A 16,098-nucleotide genomic window follows, 5' to 3' on the forward strand; every position below is an offset into this window, starting at 1 on the left:
ACAGCATCATAAGTTAAAGTTTAATTTTATGAGGAAACACAGTTGCCACTTCTACCAGGAAGCAAAGAGTTAAAGGCTGTGCAATTAACCTAAAAGCAAGCACTGGAGAGGCCAGTTTACCTGCTGGACAAAGTTCTAAAAGGATGCAAGCCCAGAGAAAGACAGCAGGATTTTGGAAGGGAAGGCAACATCAGCAATACTGGTTCTTACCCAAGCTCCTTCCTTCTACAAAGGAGCCTGTACTGGAGAAAAAAGGAGGTAAAAAGGTAAGCTGGCTTTATGTCATCTTTCAGTCTTTAGTAAACAGGTAATTTTACTGGTGAAGGTACCAAACAGAACAAGCTAAAAAGAATTAGTTTACTGCCAAGTTTGTTTTGCACTATGCATTTGCTAACTACTGAGGAATAAGTGTTGCATTTTTCACCTTGAACAAACTTAAGTGAAGACTTGCCAAGAAGCAAGATATACTTTCCACATCCTACTAACTGTCTGTCAGATGTTTAAAGTAAAATGTAGAAGAATGGAGAAAATGGGGTTTTTTTTAGAAAAAGCAGGACAGAAATGTCTAGTGGATATTTGCTAGCAGAGGTTTTTAAGAAACTGCTGTATCAGACATGGAGTCACTGTTTTCAGATATAAAACAGTCACTGTGAGAAGGGCCATCTAAGGCCTATTTAAGGCCTGTTTAATTAAACCCAGTACCCTGTGAAACAGGTACATATACCACGCTTATGCTTACCACTCTCTCCTCAGCAGTTAGTTATTTTGCCCTGTTGTTTTTCGTATTTTCTCAGAACCCCCTTCACATCCTGTTAGTCAGTAGCTGTGAAAGTTTGCCAATCTTTACATCAGGAGTCTTCAACTGGTTCATGACTCCTGATGTGCTTCCATTAACTTCATCCAAACCTAACAGTTAGGCACCTACAGCACGCTGGAGCACGCTGGGCTACCACATACGGTATCAATAAGCAATGTGCTATATTGATCACTGACCGATACTCGCTTTAGACTCCATGTCATGATCAAGCTTGGGATCAGCACTGGGTTTAGCTTGTTTTCAGTGGGTTTTCATGAGTATTAGCACAACATCTAAACCACACACCGTTCATGATCAAGATCAACCCAACTACGTGACACTTTCAACCTTTACTGCAGCCAATGTTTCTACAACTTCCCCATCTTTCTGCGCAAGACTGCAACATGCGAGTAAAAGCCCATTTTACATATAAGCACTTTTTAAGAGCTCTTTAGATTGAGGAAGTTTCCTCCTGAAGAAACATGAGCGAAATGGCGTATCTCACACTTCACTGTAGTTCCCTTTATTTTGGGAACACGCCACCAAACTAGCTTTTACACACAGGTACATGAAGAGTAGTTTGTTCTGAAGGATTTCCAAGAAAAATGATACTGACGCCTTCACGTTCCACTGCTAATATAGGCCACTGCAGACGAAACACCTCCTTTACAGTGGTTCTTCCTGATATGGAAGCTCCTCTTAAAAATACCTAAAAGTTAGCAGTTTACAAAGCTTAAACCCTACTGGGATTTCCATGGTAACTTCATAACCTTTCTGTCTTGCCGAAAGAACTGCATTTATCGATACAGAAGTTACCACATATAATGGACAAGACAGTGCAACCAAAGGATCTAATTGATCCTGTTTTGGTTTGGTTTTGGGGGTTTTTTTGTTGTTTTTTTTTTTTTTTTTAAAATTAGTATCACTGTCAGTCTCACCTTCCAAGAAAAAAAAAAAACAAAAAAACCCCCACACAAACCAAGCTACCCCTCCCCCAACAACAAAAAAATCCCCCCAACAAAAAATCCCCACTCATTTCTGCTTAAATTAATCTGAACTCCCCTCTTAGTACTTCTGTAGAAATTCTGCTTCCATTTAGCTTACCTGCAACACTACCATAGTTACTTATTCACAGCTCACCACTTCAAACAGGTTTACCAGCTTATATATCATCGTATCAAGTTTGTATTAACATAGTGATTCTTCCTAGACACATCCGAGCCACTGATTAAAGTTCAGCATTTTAGATGGATCCTTAGCCTTCAGCCATCTCATGTGCTACAATTTTAAGCAGCCTGCTACATCTCTGTTGTGCCTTCCTTTCCTTCGTTACTCCAAGCGAGCACATCACTAACGTTTAAAATTACAGCAGAATTTAACAGCATTTAGGAAAACAAAATTTATCCTTTTTAAACCTCTTTTTAAAGCACGCCTGTCTAACTTCTATTTGAGCATTAAATGAGATGCTTTCCATTTATGGACTTCTTAACTTTGGCTAATTGTCCAACTAATAAATTCAGAGACACATTCTTTGCCTGGTTAATCATAACAACTTGTATGGATTTAGCAGCATGTATTTAAAAAAAAAAAATTTAAAAAAAGGCAAGCTTTCTTCTGGACAAGGAAGCAGAAGAACTAGCAGGTTGAGCTGACATTTAAGGATAAGAGCAGAAAAGTGAAGCTCCCGAATTGCATCTAACTCTGCAGCTGACAGGCAAAAAAAGTAACATGCAACAGAAACTGGTCAAACGACAGGGATGGAAACAACCAACCTGTGAGTTTTCAGGGCCTTTTTACAGTGTTGGGGGGGTTGTTAGGGTTTGGGTTTTTTTTTTGCTGTTGTGACAAGAACCTTTAAATAACAAGTAACGTCGGTGGGACCATTTTCTCCTCTCCGCAGGCTCCGAGTTCAAGGCCTACATAAAGGAAGCTGCTCCGACTCCTGCGCGGTGCAACGTACACGGGGGAAAAAGCTCCTTCCCTGACCCAGGCGGGGGGGTGGCTACCGGGAGCCCCGGCGAGCGCCGTGCCCGCGGAGGCGGGGTAGCCACCAGCCACCGCAGCGGCTCCGGGAGGAGCGAGCAGCCTCGGCGCTGGCGCAGGGCGCTCCCCAGCCGGCGGAGCCGCGGCCGGGGCACGGGGGGCGCGGCCCGGGGCAGGCCCCGCCGGAGGGCCGCGGCCGCTGGGAAGGAGGGAGCCGAGAGCAGACAAAAGCGGGTCGCGGCGGCGGCGGCGGGGTGGGGCCGGGCCGTGACCGGGCGGCGGCGCCTCCGCTGCCGGGGAAGAGCAGCGGGAAGAGGCCTGGGGTGGGCACGGGCTTCCGCCGCCTCCCCGGCCCGGCCCGGCCGCGGGGTGGGGTGGGCGCCGAGCGGCGGGCGGGGCGCGGCGGCGGTTCCATCCTCCCCGCGAAGGACGGGGGCTGGGGCGGCGCCCGGAGGAACGCCGCCGCCGCTTACCTGGAGCTCGGTGAAGAGAATCTCCCTCTCGGCCGCGTTGGACGCCATTGCGCTGGGGTTTGAAGTCCGCACCTGGACGCTGCTGCTGTTGCCGCCGCCGCCGGCGGGGAGGGGAGCGAGGGAGGCGGGTCCGGGGCCGGGACTAAGGGCGCATCGGGGGCGGGGGGAGCGCTCCGTGCTCAGGCAGGCAGGCAGGGGGACGCGGGGGGGGGAGGGGAGGCCGCCGCCGCCGCCCCCCCTCCTCCTCTCATGGGGGTCGCGCCGAGGCGCGGTGCGGTGCGCTGCGGTCCCCGCCGGGCCGCGGTGCGCTCCCCCGCCCAGGCGCGGCGCTCGGCCCTGGCGGCGCTCGGCGGCCGCCGCGGCTGCTGCTGCTGCTGCTGCTCCTGCGGCCGCCGCCGATGTCGCACCATTTGGCTGTCACCCTGTCGCAAAAGCGCCGCCGCTTTGCGGCTCCCGGAGCACGTGACACTGTGTGTGTGTGTGTGCGTGTGCGTGTGTGTGCGTGTGTGTGGAGGAAGAGCGGGCTCTCCGGAGGCGGCCGGCAGCCCGCCCCCGCCGTCTCGCGGGCAGAGCGGCGCGAGGCGCCGAGCGCGGGCTGGGCGCGAGGGCGCGCGTGCTGCGGTCCCTCAGCCCCCTCAGCCCCCTCAGCCCCCTCAGCCCCCTCAGCCCCCTCAGTCCTGTCAGTCCCGCTCGTCTCCCCTCAGTCCCCCTCGCTCCCCTCAGCCTCCTCAGCCCCTTCGACCCCTTCAGCCCCTCGCCCTCCTCGCCGCCTTCCTCCCCTGACGGCGCTTTTCCCTCCAGTAAAGCTCCAGCGTATGGAATCCTGTCGTTTTCCTCCTGGGGTGGCTTGGGGAAGGGGGGGGCGTGTGGCACATCCCTGGTGTTGAAGGGGGCCTCGCAGGCCTAGGTTAAAGCTTTCTGGGCGGGTTTTTTTTTGTTGTTGTTTTGTTTTTTTTTTAGCAAGAGCAGCTAGCTCAGGAAGGAGAGGTCATGGTTGTCTCAAGCGCCCGGAGAGAGCGCAGCCACCCCGCCGCCCTGGGGACCTGGAGCAGTGGTCCAGGAGGTTGTGGTGAGTGGGGGCTGTTAATGCCGTTCTTATTAGTTTAAAATGCTGAAACGTATGTACTTGGGGTGCTCGGTGAGGTTTTTTTGGGGCTGGGCGAGGCACTGTTCAGTTAGTCTGCAGAGTAATGAGCTTCTGAGAGCTTCAAAGCCAGTTGGAGTGGGAGGAAATGGTTTCTCTTCCCCCTTGGCAGCATGTGACACTAGCATTTATTCTCAGTTTCCTGCCGGTGTTGGTTGATTTTGTTGTTTTTTTGTTTTTTTTTTTTTTCACCTGTCCATAAACACATACTTTCTGTTGGGTGGTCTATCCTCGCGTGCATTCTCATTCCACCTTAATATGGGATGTTACATTAGGCTAATTGAACCCACGCAAAACACTGTGTGGAAGCGATTAAAACTTTTTTTTATCTGTGCAGTTTGTGTCAAACTCATATAAGCTGAGGCATTTTTGGTAGATTCATCTTCATGCAAGCGTCAGCATTTATTCTGTTTATGTTAGTGCATCTCTGTGTGGCCACAAGCCAATAGTGGTCTGTTTGCTTTAGAACTGCAAGTTACATTTTTGGAGGGTTGGCTTTTTTTGGTTTTTTTGAGGAAAAAGGGAATGGGAGAAGTAAACATTAAATTACCGCTATTATTCCTAGCAAATTTGAAACATTTTGAGTGTTCTTATACTTCCACTGTTGTGCACCAGACCAACCAGACAACCTGAAGTGCTGTCATGTGGTACAAAAGAAGTTTATGAACATACGCACACGGTTAATTTCACATAAAAGAAATACTAAGATAGTTCTACAGTAACAATGCACATCTTTACAGAAATTAGAGTTTTTCACTGACTTATGCCTAAGTAACTGTGTTGATGTGGTTCATAATCTTGCATATACCCACATCTTAGTCCACTTGAAGCCAATGGCTTAGTGTCTGTTCTGTGTGGCCAGGCCGGGAGGAAAAGGGGAAAGTAGAGAGGAGGAAAACTTTACCTGCCAGTTGTCCAACAATCGCTATTTTACAATGAATATTGAAAGTTCACAATTCTGGGGTTAACAGAGTTTTAATGCAAGATTTTGATTACTCTTTACTGCTGCATTGGTGCACGACGGCAACCAGTGAGGGAAACATGCCTTAGATATCACAGAGGAACATACAACATCTGAGGCGAAATTGTAGATGGTGTTAAGGTGTATCAGGAGCTGGTTTAGCACTTGGGTAAAATTTTTGAAGCATACACCTTCTGTGGTGAATGTAAATCCCTCAAATGTCATTTGGGTTCTTGGGTGATTTTTGACTTTTTATTATTATTATTTTTTAACCTACTGTGCAATTTTAAACTGCCTGAAGAACGCTAACTTGGGAGGTCATGTAGGTCACTTTTCTGAGTCTGGGCATCAGGTAAACATCTTTATGTGACCAAGAGCCACGGGGTACGTAGCTCATAGCTTAGTTACAAAGAAGGAGAATATCAGAAATCGGTCATATGCCTCAGTTGTGAAAAAGGCTGTGTGTGGGACTCCTAGTTACTCTTCACTGGACTTCTTGGCTCAATTTTCCCCATAGCCAAAGTTTCACATTATCCAGTAAAATTCATGCTAGCACGGCTTTGCTGTCCGTAGTAGGAGTAGTCAAAGTTTAGCAGCCACATGTCAAAAGGCATGAATTGCCTTTACTTATGGAGCATGGTGCAGTTTTGGGCTCATTGTGCAAGAAAGTGGGGGTGGGTGGGCAAAGAAACACATTTCTATAATAATTTTTCTTTTGGGGCATGATAGAAATAATGCCAAACTGTATCAAAAATTCATTTGATCTGGTTTCGAGAGCAGGTGTTTAAGGATGTAGAGAAGTAATCGGAAATGACTGGATTACTGTAACTTGGTGACTCTTTCTGCTCGTCGGCGTGTACGTGGTCTGTTAGTGCAGCTCGGCTCCTTGCCTACTCCCGTTGTAGCGGAGGAGGAGCCAGTGTGCTAGCATGTGCACGTCACAAGGTGTGGTCAGAGGGAGACAGAGATTGTCCCCCGAAGAAAATTCCTAGATTTATGAGTGAAACTTTGAGGTTCTGTTTAAAACAGGCAGCTGACTTCAGTTCGTGGGTAACCCAGCCTGCCTGTTGAGTGTGGCCTAAAACATACCGTTATCCCCGTCAAGACAAGGCCTGTGATCTTTTTCATATTTCTAATGTTACTTACACAACTTGGAAGGACCAAATCCTGGATTCCTTAATAAAAATGGAGTAGGAATCAAAAGAGGAACTAGTCTGAATAAACAACATCAGCTTAGCTAAATCTCTGATACTTAATCATTTTTCCTCCAGTGTCTGGAAAACACAAGGCAGTGCTGGGCAACTGTAGCTCTGCGTCTAAGTACTGTGACAGTGAATTACTGAGCAAGAGAGAACATTCCCAGTGAGTCCCAAAATAGAAAGCAGTTAGGACGTAAGTCCAAGAATTTTGCATTATATGGAATCCTGAGTTCAGCCCGTGCCTTAAAATATCTGAATGCTGCTTCTTCAGCCGTTATTCCGTTGGCTCATTCCCTATGCCCAATTAACGTGCTAGAGAAGCAAACTGAATGAAAGGGATGTCAGCACCGTTGGCTAATGCCTTTATTTCTTCTCTTCAGGTTATGTTACTAAAGTCTTTGTCCCAAAGACCTGGAAAAGTAAATAGCTGAGACTTCCAGTGTTCTGGGTGCTGCAAAGCACACCTTGTGAACCTTGGAGTGTAGTACAGAACTCTTTAGAAAAATACCCAGGATACTGTAAGCAAGATCTGGAGTATTTTTCAGAATAGGTCTAACTAGTCCTATCTATCATCTAAGGAAGAGCTTGCCCTCCCTTGGTGATGCATATAGAAATGAGGACTGAGAAGAACACCAGATAGGGGTTAATTATTATATTATCATACACTACCAGCAAGACTCTACCAGGACAAAGTAAGTTTTTATTTAAGCTTCTGGTTAGCCTTGCTTGTTTAAATTAGTGATGTACTCTAGAGGGACAGCAGTGTAGAGACATGTGAGGGTGTGGGCTAAATGAAACTCCTGGGAAGGAAGGCATCAGGTACCATTCCACATGCCCGCTGTTAGTGGGTGTGGGGGCAGAGCAATGCTAGGCCAGCTCACCGCATCTTAGGCACAGAACAAGCTCTAGGAATTAGTGACCTTTTGGATGGGGCGGGGTAAAGATTATTTAATTTTGCAAGTAATGTTGATGCCTGTTAAAGGAAATCCTTCTCTCTCTCTCCCCCTGCCCCCTCTCTGCGGGAATGCTGCAGTTCACAGTGCAAGTCTACTTCAGAATAGTACTTTCTTTAAGTTCTTTTGCTTAGGAATGAAGACAAGAAATGTAGTCTCAATATTAGTTTAAAAAAACAAAAAGCAACACAACAGATTCTTAGTCTGTTCTCCCTGACTTCTAGACATAGCAGTGTTTCTCTTGTATTCCCATAGTTGTCCTTCTAGGTTGGATCTTCTGAAAGCCTTATGAAATCCTGGAGCTATGAGATGGGAGAATGTATATGTCTTTGCCTTCTTTGTTTACTTCAGCGTGAAGATGTTGAAAAAATAGTATGTTAATGAAGACTGGTACTTTTCATCTTCCTATTTTGCTTCTCAAAACGTTGTGGGAGTAGGAGAAAGCTTTGCTTTAAAGAGCTTCCAGTAATAAATCTTGCGATAGATTTAGAAAGAAATGTGTCCAAATCAGGTTAAACTTTGAGATAAAAAAGGAATTAACAGAATAATCTTTCTTAGAACAGCAACTTGCTGGTGCTTATTAAAGAAAACGTCAAACAGGAGACAAACCAATGAAAGGTGTGTATAACTCTGTTTAACTTGGGAATGTTGTTTCCTTTCTTGAAAATTCACTTCTTCCATAGTGTTTCTTCGAAGTTAATTACGCGCCTTTTGCCCAGGTTTCTTAAAGGGAGTTCCACCTAAGAAAAGGCTCCTGAGAGCGAGAGTGAGAGCTCTCTGAGACTCTTACTGGGATACCACTGACAGTGAGGAGGACAAGATGATGGCATGTCATGAACACATAAATAAAATGACTGTGTAAGTTTATTTAGCTCTTGTGCTTGCAAATTTTGCATATTCTTCAGCTATTCCATTATTACCCTTTTAATTACACAGCTAAGCTTACAACTTTTGAGTGGATTGCTGTGATGTAATCATAACCCTGCTAGCAATTGCTGCACGCATTTTAGTTAAAATTTGTCTCCTGCATTTACATACTATTACCCAGGGCTAAGTGTAGGCATTTTATCACCCAGCCAAGTAGGCAGATGCTATGAGGAGTGGAGTGCAACAAACCTTTTCTTACTCTCTGATTCTGGACCCTGGGAGGACTTGCAGTCAGTGAGAAAGGCGTGCTCCAGGGGAAGGCGGTTCATGGCTGTTCCTGCCTCCTGTTCTCTTCCCTCCTTCTCTTCCCAGGGAATATCTGCCTTACACCAGTTAGTGTCTGCGGAACCTGGTGGAGGGGAAGTGCCCTACCTGTGCAGAACCAGCTGTGAGATCAGACCTCATTTCTTTAAAGGAGATTGACGTGGATTATTTGAAGTAATAACAAAATGCTTTATGTCTTTACATTAAGGCTATGATCTTACAAGTGGATGAACATGATTGCTCTTTACACCTATGCTAAGACCCAGTGATTCTAATTAAACTTGATTATAGGATCAAGCTTAACATACTCAGTATTGTTTCTGCAATGAGCTCTGCACAGATGGACTCTTGTGCTTTCATTGAATAGGGCCTGGTGCGGCATTCGTTACATCAAGACCTTATTTTCTTGAATAGGATGTAGATAAGAGATTGGTACAAACGAGGTAACTGTACCCGTGGATGGTTCCTGGTCTCACTGCTTCATTTATGTCAACTGCAAGCACATGAGTTCAAATGGTGGCTGATCTAAAGTACCTTCGTTCATTACATAAACAAGGCAAGATGCATTCACGAGTGATTCAAATGATGTTATCCTTTTATGAAGATGACTGACATCTGAAGAAATGTAGGTGGCTGTCACCTGAAGTTGCTATGAATAGACATCAGAAAATTTGGGCTCTGGAGATAATGAAAGTATTTTCGCATGCAGCGTTAGGGTGTGAGGCTTTCCATGATTCTAGGAAAATTAAATTCCTGCAAAAGGCTTTGCAAATACAAAACAAACAAACAAAGAGTTTGAGAGTCACAACATAGCTGAAGTCCCAGTCTGCATTTGGAGGAAAGGGAACTTATTGCAAAGGATGAGTCAGACACGGGCATCCCCAGAGAACTCTGCTAAGCAGGAGATCTGTGCTTGAAGGGCTGCTGCAGGAGTGTCTGAGGCGGGCTTCTGAGGTGGGATTTGACCTGCCTTCATAAAGTCGGTTGCTGCCGGCGGTGCTAGACCGCAGATCTGCTGGCAGCTTCCGGCAGGGCGTGCGAGAGGCAGAAGGTTGTGTCCATTCTCCTCGGCATCACGGTACTGACAGACTGGTATCGCCCTGTGTTGTGGAAGCTGACGTGTGGGACTCGTGAACTTGTGGTTGTCCTCAACGAGTTTTCATTTGCTGTTTTGAAATCTACAGCAAAGACTGACAGAAACAGGAACAAAGTACTTTGCCTGAAAACACGTACAGCTGCAGCGCCATGCCCAGTGACGCGGCGTCCATACATCGACGTTTTCTTTGGGTCTAATATGTTTGTGGACATTATAAAGCAGTGTGCCAAATGATCCGGAAACAGGCTTCATCAGACTCCCGGTCTAGATTGAAATGCTTTTTGGCCTTGAATAACTTGACTGTTTTTTCTCTCCATGTCTTTATCTCCTCTCAGAGGCAGTAGCCTGCATATGTAACTCTGTCAGGGATTGAAGTCCTAAGTAGTTATTAGCTTGTACTTAGTATGCAACGTCTCCGAATTAAAAGGGCAGATCTATCTTCATCTAATGAACGCTTAAAACAAGAGAGTTACCAGGCAGGTTTATAGCTAGCTCTAATTGCATCCTCCTTCCTCTGCTGGGACTGGTGTCCCCGGGAGAGAAGAGAGCTTAACAGCTTTCAGAGAAAATGACAATGACATCAAACAATATCAAGAGAAAGACACGTTCAAAAATGTTAGTGCTGATACCAAATAGGTTACCGCTTCCCCTTCTCTCTTCCTTCTCTTCACTCCCTGCCTTCCCCCACCCCCAATTCGTTTATTCTCGTGTTCTGGCGAACGAACTCGCCATCATGTAATTTAGTGCAGCTTCACATTGCTTTGATTCACGTTCTACTGCTTTTGAACCCTGTGGTTCAGAGATGGCTTGTTACAGCGGATGCCACTTAACAAACTGTTGTTTAAGCACAAGTGAGGGAGTAAGAATAGTTTCTCTTTTTCCCTTCTTTTTTCCCTTCTTTTTTCCTTTCTTTCTAACCTCCCCCCCCCTTCTTTGGAGGGGGATGGTCATAATAGGGGTAGTAGGGAAGTGAATCACACACGATGCGTTTGGGATACCTTTTAAACTAGCCGTAACTGAAACTTTCCTGCATCTTCAGGATGTTCAAAGAAGTTTTCTCTCGTGTGACTAAATCTGCTGGCATTCTTATGTTGCCTGAAAACACACACGACGTAGAAAGGCTTAGAGGAGATTGCTATACTGGAGACTAGTTGCGAAGCTATTTGTGGGCTGGCTTTTCTGACTGAAAAGAGAAATTATGAGATATCTGAAAGAGTGACAATAATTAAATTCTTGTGCTTCTCTTAATTTGCTGAGGGACATAGATGCCAGTGATTTATTTTTTTTTTTTTAAGTGTAATGCATTTTCTTGTAAACACTTAATGTTATGCTTTAGTCTGGTTTTATGTTATAGAGTGAACACTGGATGTCTAAAGGGCTAAGCTGAATCAATTTGGGTTAAGTAGCTTCAAAGTATCTTGAAATGCATTCACTGACATCCCACACTTGGTTTTGAACCATTTATTATAATAATGTAATGAAATATTCTAGTAGAAATATAAAACTCTTTCAAGTTGGTTTGCTGCCTAGCAGGTAGTTTGCAGTTACTGAACTCGTTTTTAATTTGTAAGAAAAATGGGGCTAGAAGCTACTGAAGAATGTGTGCAAAAATGTTTTGGAGCCTTGATCTGTTTTCTGTATCTACGCTATCAAGGAGCAGTCAGCCAGAGGCAAACACTGAGGTGGAGTTAATGGAGGAGGAGGGCTGAAGTGTACTGGGTTGATATCTGAAATGTGATAACCTGGATTTTCTTTACATTCATTTACCTCTTTGCTTGCTGCAAAGTTGACACATTAGCTTTAATGAAGGCAGCTTTTACACAAGTGTTAGAAATGTCTCTAAGTAATGGAACACTCTCATTCCTTCCCTCTTGACTTGTTCTTTGCTTTCTTCTGCCTGTTCCCTACCCGCACCACACACTCCGCCCCCCACCCCTTGCTGAAAGTAATGCGGTGATGGAGCAAAGCGTGAAAATGAAGTGTAATAATCTAAAAATAAAATAACAAGGTTTACCCTTCTCCTGGCCTATATTCTTTCTCTCCATCCGAAGATCCATCTAGTAGGCCAATTGAACTGCAGCATCCTTAAAGACTGATTGAGGTGGGAGAGCTTAGCTTAATTGGGCCTGAGCTGATTTTGGCCATAATAGTGATGGAGATGATGGGGACATATCGGTGATACCTCCTCAGTAACTTTGGAACCATGGCTGAGTTCTGTGGACAGAAGTGCGTAATTACCTTAAGAGTTGCATGGGCAGCCTAGTGCTAAGGTTTTTTATTAATCATGACAGACAATAGTAACAGTTATTAGAAGAAAGCACCACATCTAGACATTAAAAGCATGTATTTTCACCATGGCCCTAAACACAATGGTAAATCCGGTTGTTATTTGCACTAGTTGCTTTAACACTAGAAAAGTGCAATAGTAGGCAGAGTTGGATACTGTATTATGAGGCATGCAGGCTTTAGGTACAGCAGACTGTATATCATAACTTGTTTTCATAACATTTAGGTTATCAAATCATACCTCAAAAATATGAGTACTTCATAAGTACAATACAGCAGAAGTCGTTTAAAAGAAAAAGGTGAAGCTGAGGTCAGTTGGGGGTTGCCATTCTCAGGCTGCCCTTAACTCTGTCTAGTGCTTCCCCTTTTCTCAGCAAATCCAGTATTTAAGAAGGATTGTAAGACCCATGTAATCATTGAGGATTTGCTTCCTTTGGTGCCTCAGAGATGCATTCAGCAGCAACACTGGTGTTTTATTTGTTTTTTAAACATGCATGTCACTTTACAAGGTACAGATGGATGTCATCAGGAAGTGTTTTGGATAGCAGCAACCATAAATTGTTGCTCGAAATTAACATTTGAAATTTGGGTAGACAGGTTCAACTTTTGGTCTTGCACTGACAGCAGGCACTGTAGTTCTACCAGGGTCTTAGGTGCAACTGATGTAAATTGGGACTCAGGCTAATGAGGTCAAGTCTCTTTTTCTCATGTGCCCATGCAAAATCTTAATTCTCGGTTTCAATATTAAAATATGGAAGAATTCTAAATTCATAACAGTTAGGCTAAGGTTCAGGGTCACCTTAAGGTTTCAAATAATCTTTGCTGGCGAAAAGTTCTTCTGGTCTCTCTGGTGAATAGAGAGCATAATACTCTGAAAAACTGCTTAATAATTCTTAATGCTTAATGTTTCTGAAGATTACGTGGTGTAGGATGGTGGATAAATGGAATAGTTTAACTGAAGTGCTTTGGAACTGCAGTTTACCTCACACTGTTTCCAGTCTTTGCTGTAATACAGGTAAAATACAGAAATGTTTGTCTTTATTCATATGCAACTTTTTTGTTACTTGAATCATCTGCAAGGACACAGTATTTCAAAGTGTTCTTAGCCTAAAAAGGAAAAAAATATGTAAATTTGGTAATGGGAAAAGTGTATTAGTGAAATATCGGAAACTTCAAGAGGATTTTCTTTATAAATGGAAATTTTAATATTAAATTGCTCCATCTAGTGGCAAACTGCTGAAACTGATAATTTCTCTTTAGTGATTATTATCTTTTAGTCATGATTGTTCCTTTTAAGAATTTAAGAATGAATTATTCTTCTGTTCCATGGGAAGTCCTCTGCCAAGGGAACTCCACATGTGACAAGGAAGAAACCTTGGTTTTCCTTCCAGTTAGTTCTGAGGATTTTTACTGTTTACTTCAATGGAAGCAAGCCGTGTGTGTGTGTCCCAGTGTCTCAACTGCTTTTGAAAGCTTGCTATTAGTGCCTCAGTACCTTTGGTTCGAGTTCTCCTTGGGGCTGGGAGGGAAAGTGGAGAAGCTGGATTGCATAAATAATGCAATTAAGGATGAAGTCTGATTCTTTGGCAAAGAGTTAAAATACAGAGTGAATCATGCACGGAGTGCAGCGTACTGAGACGCGTCTGGCGTTCTGACATGAGATAAATTTCTGTTGCAGATTGTTTCATTCAGACCTTATCTGGCATTGATACTGTACTTTTCATAATAATAATCGTGACTTGTTAATGTCAATATACTTTGTAAGCAATTGGAATTCTTATGCCAATCAAGGAGAAAATGCCTGTATTTCCCAGTCATAGGAAAATAGGGAGAAAATTCGAAAGGAAAAACCTCAGGGCAAGGTTTAATCCAGACACCTCTGATGCCTTCTTCCTTTGCACACCTTGAAAAGACACATTCTGGCAAAAAAGAAGGGAGCTTTTGAGGAGGCTTGCACATTTCCCTCTGCCCACTGCTGTGCTCCCTTGTGCAGCTGGCTTTAAAGGGAACTCAGGCGCTTCAGAATGCAAGATCGTAGAATAATGAATCCGTTTCAGGGTGGTTGTGTGCTATTGTTTTTCTCTTTCTGAATGGAGCCCCAAACTGTGCAGCCAGCAGCTGAAGTCCTGTGGAAAACTAAAAACATTTAAAAATGAAAAGCTAAAAAAATGAGTAGAACCAAAATGGTTTAAACCCAAATTTTAAGTACAGATTAAAAACAGATTAAAAACAAACAAACAAAAAGGTGACTGTTCTTGAGAATGTAACAGATGTACTGGACCTGCTGACTCCCTGTCCTGTACTTTCATCATTCATTTTTCAGTTTCGGTTAATCTGCTACGCAAATAATTTATACACCTTTAATTTCCTGGTAGATTAATTCTTGCTGCTTCTCAGTCCGTGTCTGAATACTCCTTTTATATTAAGAAACTGCTCTATGATACCCGAAGAGTTGCGTTTTATCCCGAGACTGTTGTTGTTGTTGTTATTCACTTGAATAATGGAACATAAACCTCGTAGCCACTTTTCCAGACTTCCTCTCCCCAGTTAGGTTGGTCACATACAATTGCAGATCACTGTTCCTATCTTCCTTTCCCAGGCAAATGAACCCATTAAATACCACAATTGCATAACTCCCTACACGCTAACTGAAGTTTCCTCGCATCGTGCATTTTAACCTCAGCTGTTACACTTGCAGTGTTTGAAATACAAGGTAACTCGTCCTGATAATGGTGCATGAAGAAACAATTAATGTTACTGCAAGTTGGAAGGGTGCTTTGCGTCCTCTGCGGTTCGTACGTCGCTGAGGTCTTCTCAGGCACTAAAGAGAGTTAGGTGTTCCCCATCTCTGTCTTTTTCTAATGCCTGATGGGTTTTGGGCTATTCTTTCTGACTAGTGTGGCTCCTGCAGATAATCTGTATCAGTGTTGCTGTGGTGGAGTTCCTTCCCTGGTACTAGTGTATACAGCAGTGCTGACAGAAAGCTGAACACAAAGCCTTGGCCTTTGCACCTCCTTCTGTTGGACTGGGGAAGCTGGGAGGTATCAGTGACTTTTTTTTTTTTTTTAATCTCGTTGCTTTCAAGGGTCAAGGCAGGGGGGTGGCTACTGAAGGGTTTGCAAAAGTGAGAAAAGAAAGGGTGCTGCTTGAATAATTACCTTGTTTGAGATAACTTTGGAATACACATCCCAAAGACAATTTAGTCTGGAATAGTTTCTTTCACCCAGTTTGTCACTTGAAATTATGTGATCCCTTTACACCAACCTGACACAAATTTGGTAAGTTTTACTAATTCAGATATCTATCCTGTGTGTTGAAAAACCCTTTGACATACCCAATTGCATGGTTTTAGTATTTCTGAACAAATTTTTTTTATTCCCAACTTTTCATTGGGAAGTGAGACTAATCTAGGAGGACTCCTCTTACAACTAGTGAGAAACAAGTTAATACCTATTGTAATTTTGAGAGGGGTTAGGCTCTTTCCCTAATTGTTTTGGTGATTGGTCTGGATTTATTTTGAAAGAAGGGGTTTTCATAGTATTATCTAGGCGTAGATTACTCCATTTTATCTACCTCACGTTTGAAAAAGTACCCACCCAATACTCACTTGGCAAGTTTTTGTCTCTGTGTGCTACAAACGGAGATCTATATTCTCTGGAGGGAATTGCTAGGCAGTGTTAGACAGTCGTAGTGAATGGCTTATGATTCAGGGAACCAATGGCAGTTTTCTCAGTCCGGCACACATTTCTTGCTAGGAAAAAGTGGTGATTATCTGGGTTTGGTCATGTCTGTTGCATGAAAAGGTATCTTCTTGGAGGTGGCCAAGGACAACTTGGCTTCTTCCTGTTGGTGAGGTCCTCTGCTGTGAGGGATGTTTTTTTAATTATTTAGATTTCTAACTTTTAAGTGTGTACTATGATACTGAACACTCCAGGGTTTTGAGATTGCTTTATCTTAAAACAGTAGAAACTTCCTTTGGATGAATTAAAAATATGTACGTGGAATCTTGGCCCTCT

General features: G+C 43.9%; 1 protein-coding gene across 1 annotated transcript in view; it reads right to left on the reverse strand.

Annotated features, from left to right (window-relative positions):
* PKN2 (protein kinase N2) overlaps window positions 1–3,288 on the reverse strand; it is a 54,305-nt gene extending 51,017 nt beyond the window's left edge. The window contains exon 1 of the mRNA XM_086463545.1: window positions 3,253–3,288. The gene's annotated coding sequence lies outside the window, so the exon portion shown is untranslated. The remainder of the gene's footprint in view (window positions 1–3,252) is intronic.
* Between the last annotated feature and the right edge of the window lie 12,810 nt (window positions 3,289–16,098).

This window comes from Leptosomus discolor, chromosome 3 (genome assembly GCF_034619465.1).
Source record: "Leptosomus discolor isolate bLepDis1 chromosome 3, bLepDis1.hap2, whole genome shotgun sequence".
Classification (NCBI taxonomy): domain Eukaryota; kingdom Metazoa; phylum Chordata; class Aves; order Leptosomiformes; family Leptosomidae; genus Leptosomus; species Leptosomus discolor.